The sequence below is a fragment of the Equus caballus genome, chromosome 1 (genome assembly GCF_041296265.1).
Source record: "Equus caballus isolate H_3958 breed thoroughbred chromosome 1, TB-T2T, whole genome shotgun sequence".
Classification (NCBI taxonomy): Eukaryota; Metazoa; Chordata; class Mammalia; order Perissodactyla; family Equidae; genus Equus; species Equus caballus.
This window is the reverse complement of record NC_091684.1, coordinates 129,348,034-129,354,502: the sequence shown is the minus strand read 5'-3', so window position 1 is coordinate 129,354,502 and position 6,469 is coordinate 129,348,034.

Below are 6,469 nucleotides of genomic sequence, written 5' to 3'. Positions count from 1 at the left end.
AGCTGAAGACTGGTTTCTGGAGTTTTAACTGGTTGAGACGGAGTTGAGTGCCACTCGTAGCACAGTGAGTTTAAGAAAGATGGTCTCCCTTCACTTCTGCTGCACAGGGTCATGTGAGCTTTGGCGATTAACATATGTGATTGATAGTTTTCTCACGAAAATGATCAGGGTTCTGGATGAAATTATCTTCAAATTTCCTTCTGCTGAAGACAGGAGATGGGGGCAGGCCGACTTTTCCACTTCTAGAACTCCGGTTATGAGCTCAGCTAGGAAATGGTGTGGTAATGGGGGTGGGGGGTGTTTTTATTTTCCAAATCATCCTTTCCCCATGCTGTGCTCGACGTTGGAACTCAGAGTGGAAACAGCCCCTTTGAACTGCCTGCTGCCTGCACTCTGGGCCATATGTCCAGTTTCCTGGCTTGTTTCTCAGCCTCCAGCTGTGCTCGTTCCTCACTCCCACCCATCACTTATACCAGATCCATCCCCCCAAATATCCCTTCCATCATGTCACCCTCTCTCCCACCCTAAGGCACCTTCTCCCCTACAGGAAATGTCTCCAACCTCAGCCTGGAATTCAAGGCTCTTCCTGATGTGGCCTCACCTCTCAACATTCTACTGCGTCCCCTTGGCACCTGCCAAATTGGACCCATTTTTACTATACACAAGCTGGGCTGTCCTACCTCCTTGCCTTTGCCTACACTGTGACTTTCCCCTGAATGCTTTCTTCCTCCCTTTCCCCAAGTCCAAATTATATCCACCCTTCCAGGACCTCAAGTGCTCCCTGCAAGCTATCGGTTCCTCGTCTGCTAGGGCTGGAGATAAAAGGACCAACCAGGAAGCATCTGGGATCTGCTGCAGAAGTGCCCATGGGTAGCAGAATCATGGGATGTGACCAACAAGTAGGAGTCTCAATGATAAAGGAGAATGACAGGAAGGCAAGGAGAAGGAAGGAGAAGGGCAGAATCCATTCAGTCAGCTCTCATTTATTTAGCCTACTGTGTGCCAAGCACCGTGCTGGGCCCTGGGGACACAGATGAACAAGACTCATTCACTCCTTGAACAAACAGTTGCTGAAGGATTTGTGTGACGATGCCAGGCCTCGAATCCGGGGTGGAGGACAGGTGAGCAAATGAACATTCAATTAGAGTGTAGGGTGGGGAGTGGCCTGAGAGAGGACTGTGCCAGTTACCCTGGGTATAGAGGGGGCAAAGGGCGTTACAGAGAGAGAGAGCTCTCCTGTTCTGGGGCTGCAAGGAATTCCGTGTGGCCAGAGGGAAGGGTACATGTCATGGTGAGAGGGAAGGCTGGAAAGGCCAAGAAAGACCCTGAATGCCACCAAGGGTTTGGGCTACACGAATATAGGAAGCCACTGAGCGCCTTCGCAGAAGAGAAAGGCCAGACTCAGATTCCAGTTTGACTGCAGTGTGGCAAGTGGAATGGAACTGGGCAACGAAGCAAAGATGAAGAGAGAAAGGAAGGGACAAGACTCTGGAGATGGTTGGGAGGACATGGTGATGGATTGGCTCTTGAGGGTAAGGAGAGGAAGCAGGCAGCCATGACAGCATGTGTTCACTGAAATGGGAGGAGCAGCAGGGTGTAGGGGAGCAGGGGGCATGTGGGCATGTCAAGAAGGAGGGACCTGTGGGCCATCCAAGTGGACATGTGCAGTGGGCAGACCAGACTTCTGCCAGTGATTCGAAGTCATCAGCACATTAATCCATGTTTCTCAATCCTGGCTGCCTGTCCCAGCCACTGGGACTTATTAACCATGTAGGTTCCCAAGCCCCCCTACCCAAGCTCACTGAGTCAGAATCTCTGGGAATGGGGCCCAGCAATGTGTATACTGTAGTTCAGTGTTCCCAGCCTTGGTGATTGTGTTAGAGGTCCCCGAGGCCAGCCACATTTGCAAGAAGGACTCAAAGAACTCAGGAAAGCAATTATACCCATGATTACAGTTTATTACGTGAAAGGATACAGATTGAATCCAGCAAGGGGAAAAGGAGCAGGGGACGAAGTCCAGGAGAAGCCAGGTGCCCCTTCTAGGTAACCTCTCCCAGTGGAGTTGCAAGGGCAACAATTATTCTCCCAGCAATGATGTATGACAACACGTGCTAAGTGTTGTCAACAGGGAAGCTCATCTAAGCCTGGGTGTCCAGGATTTTTGGGGGTCAACCATATAGGCATGCAGCTCCTGGGTGACTGACTTTAGCTACTCAGTCTCCAGCTCCTAGAGAAGTCAAACTGATGTGTCCAGGCCACAGGCACACAAAACATACACACAAAACGTACATATAGGCATACAAAAACACTCTTAGCAGGAGGGACATTCCAAAGGGCTCAGAGGTTATCCCCACCCTCCCCAACTCATCCCTCCTCTCCACGTTTCCCCCCCCCCCCCAGCTGGTCAAAGACCAGTCCTTTCTTTGGAATGTATAGGGCTTGAGTACCCCAAGCCTGCCTAGCTGACCCTTTACTGCCCAGAGGTCTATATTAGAATGCCCTGGCAAGCTTTTAGAATGCTCGATGCCCAGGATGCACTGCAGACCAGTTACTCAGAATCTCTGGGGTTTGGCCAAGGTTGGAACCCACTGCCATAGACAGTAATGGGCACCAAAGGAGGGAATGAGTCCATTGCAGGGAATGTAAGGAGAGAGAGGAGGATGAGGAGGCCAAGGATGGTGGACTGAGGACTGCAGAGCCTGCAGACCACGGCGGGGAGCAGCTAGAGAGACAGGTAGAGAACATGGCCCCCAGTGTCTGGACAGCAAAGAGAGACAGCAGGCAGTCGAGTTACATAAGTGGCCTGGGAAGGATCAGTTAGGCCCAAGGAAAGGGGGCATGGTGCCAAGAGGAGCAGGAAGTTCCATGGGCCTGGGCCTGGTGTCTCCTCCTCGCCCTCCTCCTTCTCCCCTCCTCTTCTGCTCCCTCTAGCTCAGGCTTTCCATTCCCTTTCTGAGACTTTGCTTGTGGAATCAGAAGAGGGTACCTGAATCGGCCTGGTTTGCCTAGGCTGTACAGTCTGGGGTGGGGGGAGTGTAGGGTAGACAGGGTCACCTCTTCAGGCTCTCCTAGCTCAGCCCTTCGTGGTTCTGTGGTTATGACTGGATCTTCAGGCTGGATTTGACCTTTACTGGTCTAAGCACTGAAGACATTATAGTGCTTTTCCCCAAGGGGGATTTCAAAATAAAAATAAAACTATAAACCATAGAACATAACATTTATAAGTACGCTGAAATAAAATGGCTTCTTTCTAAGTTTTCCAATTACAACAGTCTTAACAAATATTTGGAAGCTAAACCTCTTTTGCCCTTTTTGGAGGGTGTATGGGTTTTACAGTTACTCTAAGCTTGCTTCGTTCACCCATTTATTGGGTCACTCACTCAACCCTGTAGACCTTTAGGTTCCAAATCCTCAGGGACCCCCATGCACACCAGGGATAGAAAAGGCTGGAGGGGCCTCTAATACTCTTCCTGGGGCAGGAGACACACTGACTCCTCTACATTATCCAGCACTTCCCCGCCCCCAACCTGAGGACTCAGCAGGTTCATCCAGAGAGGAGAAGGGCTTCTTTGATGCATTATTCAGGGCACACCAGGACAGTCCTCAGCTGATTCCCAACCTGTGGTTCACGTGGGCTGGAGCCAGGGCCTTTATTAGAAGACCTCAGCCTGACATCGTGACCTTCACAATCACTGAGTGATCCCTCTTCTGGGAACCCCCCACCCTCCACTGACTTCTATTTGTGAGCTGGTGGGGTCTTATGAAATTCACCTTGACGCTTGAGTGCCAGGTCCTTCCAGCTTAATGTTCAGTATCAACAGGTTGGATCAATACCAAAATATTACATAAATCCTACAAGTCAACCAGGGAAAAAGTGAAGGCCAACCACCCAAGGCAGAATGGGGGTAAATTATCTATTACCTGTTGGTTCAGGTTAATTAAACTAAGGGAATACAGGCTGACAAAGGACTCAAATATGGCCTGATCCAGGAGAAGTGTGGGAAAGAAATGTCACCTCTAGCAGCCTTGTCCTTAGACCCTGACAGAGATGCTGAGTCCATATCCACATCTGTTGTCCCAGTTCCAATGGAAACCATCTGTGGTAGACTGGTCTATTGGTGACCCCCTACAGACCACCTTTCCCAGTATTCCAGTCTTTGTGTGGCCCCTCCCACTCAGCTTGGCCATGTGACTTGCTTTGGCCAATGGGACATTAGCAAATGTGATACAAGCAGAGGCCACAAACTCCTCTTGAAACTTAGCTGCCATACTGTGAGGAGTGAGTGGGTAAAACGGGTGAAATGAGTCAAAAGGTACAAATTTATAGTTATAAAATACATATAAGTTGGGGCTGGCCTGGTGGCGTAGTGGCTAAGTTCGGTGTGCTCTGCTTCAGTGGCCTGAGTTCGCAGATTTGGATCTCAGGCACAGACCTACACCACTCATCAAGCTATGCTGTAGTGGCGTCCCACATACAAAAACATAGAGGAAGCTTGGCACAGATGTTAGCTCGGGGCCAATCTTCCTCACCTAAAAAAAAAAACATAGGTTGTGGGGATGTATAAGTCATGGGTATGTAATGTACAGCATGGTGACTATAGTTAATGATACTATATTGCATATTTGAAAGTTGCTAAGAGAGTAAATCTTAAAAGTTCTCATCAGGAGAAAATAATTTTGTAACTGCGTATGGTGACAGGTGTTAACTAGACTTATTGTAATTATTTTGCAATATATACAAATATTGAATCATGATGTTGCACACCTGAAACTTTTGTTTTAAAGATTGGCACCTGAGCTAACAACTTTTGCCAATCTTCTTTTTTTTCCTTCTGCTTTTTCTCCCCAAATCCCCCCAGTACATAGTTGCATATTTTAGTTGTGGGTCCTTCTAGTTGTGGCATGTGGGATACCGTCTCAGCATGGCCTGATGAGAGGTGCCATGTCCGTGCCCAAGATCCGAACCTGTGAAACCCTGAACCACTGAAGTGGAGCGCGCAAACTTAACCACTCGGCCATGAGGCTGGCCCCCACACCTGACACTAATATAATATGTCCAAAAAAAAAAATCACCCTGAGCCAAGACCCTTGGGGCTCCAGGAGGAAGATCCAGAGGCCCTGAAGGGCAACTGGGGGCGGGGGGAGGGGTGGGATTTGCTGCCTGCCAACTTCCTTCATTCAGTCCACAATAGCCCCTTAAATGGACTGTGGCCAGGCAGTGCCCACTCAGGGAGAAGTAAGACACAGTCTCCATGTAACTCATAGACCTGGGAGCACAAATTTCACCAGATGAACTCTGAGGTTCCTTCTAAGTTTTGGGCTCCTGTGTTCTAAAACTTGAAAATGTGGTTTTCAAATTCACTAACTCTCAGAGAGCCAGACTACTGGATTAACTAACCAAAGTTTGCTCTGTGCATGTGTGGACTCTAGCCTCAAGATCTCCCCCAGCTTCCCAGCCCATCCTTCCTGCAAGGAGTCGTGAATATGTTTGGTCAGATTCCAAGGTGCCATGTGGTCATATTTGCCAGTGGGCGGGGTCATTACTATGAAAAGGTTCTGCACTTGGACATGGTGCTCAAGGGTGCCTCTGTCTCTGTGGGTCTCCCTTCACAGGACAGGCTGATCCTGGTCAGCTGCGGCTGGTCATCTCTCTTCCATTCTGATTCTGGGCCAGAGCTGTCCTGGTGCCTCAGTCTCCTGCTCCATATGCCAGCTGAGGGTGGTGCAATTCTAAGGTCCATGTTGGGTTAGAGTGGTGAGTCTCACCTTGGGACATCTGGCCATGTCTGGATATTTTTGGTTGTCACAACTCAGGAGAGGGTGCTATTGGCACCTAGGGGGTAAAGGCCAGGGATGCCACTAAATATCCTACAATGTACAGGACAGCCCTTCATAACAAAGGACTATCTAGTCCAAAATGTTGACAGTGTCAAGGTTGAGAAACCCTGGGATGGAGGAAGCAAGAGCCCACCTAGGTGTACTCCAGAGAGCGTGGCCTTGGGGTGTCAGTCCCTCTAAGAATAAAGTGGTCCTCACCTTTTTCTACATCCCTCATGGGGCCATATGGGGGTGAGAGAACAGTTAGACTAGGGTAGGATCCAGGCATTCCTGCCTCCCCTAGCCAAATATGGTTCTCCTGATAGCATAATCTTCCCTAAAAATGTGGCTAGGGTGGGGGGATGGGAGAGATGCTTCCCTCCATCTTCTAGTATACTGGATTTAAGAACTCACTTTAAAAAATATTACGAGGACATTCACTGCAGCGCTGTCAAAACTGAAAAAGATTAAAAAACCAACTCAAATGTCCATTAATAGGGACCAGATAAATAAAATATGATACACTCATACAGCAGAATTATACGCAGTTGTTAGAAAGAATGAGGCAGCCCTAAATATAATGATATGAAACATTCTCCAAGGCAAATTGTTAAGAATACAGCAAGGTGCAGGAACAATGTGCTTGGTTTAC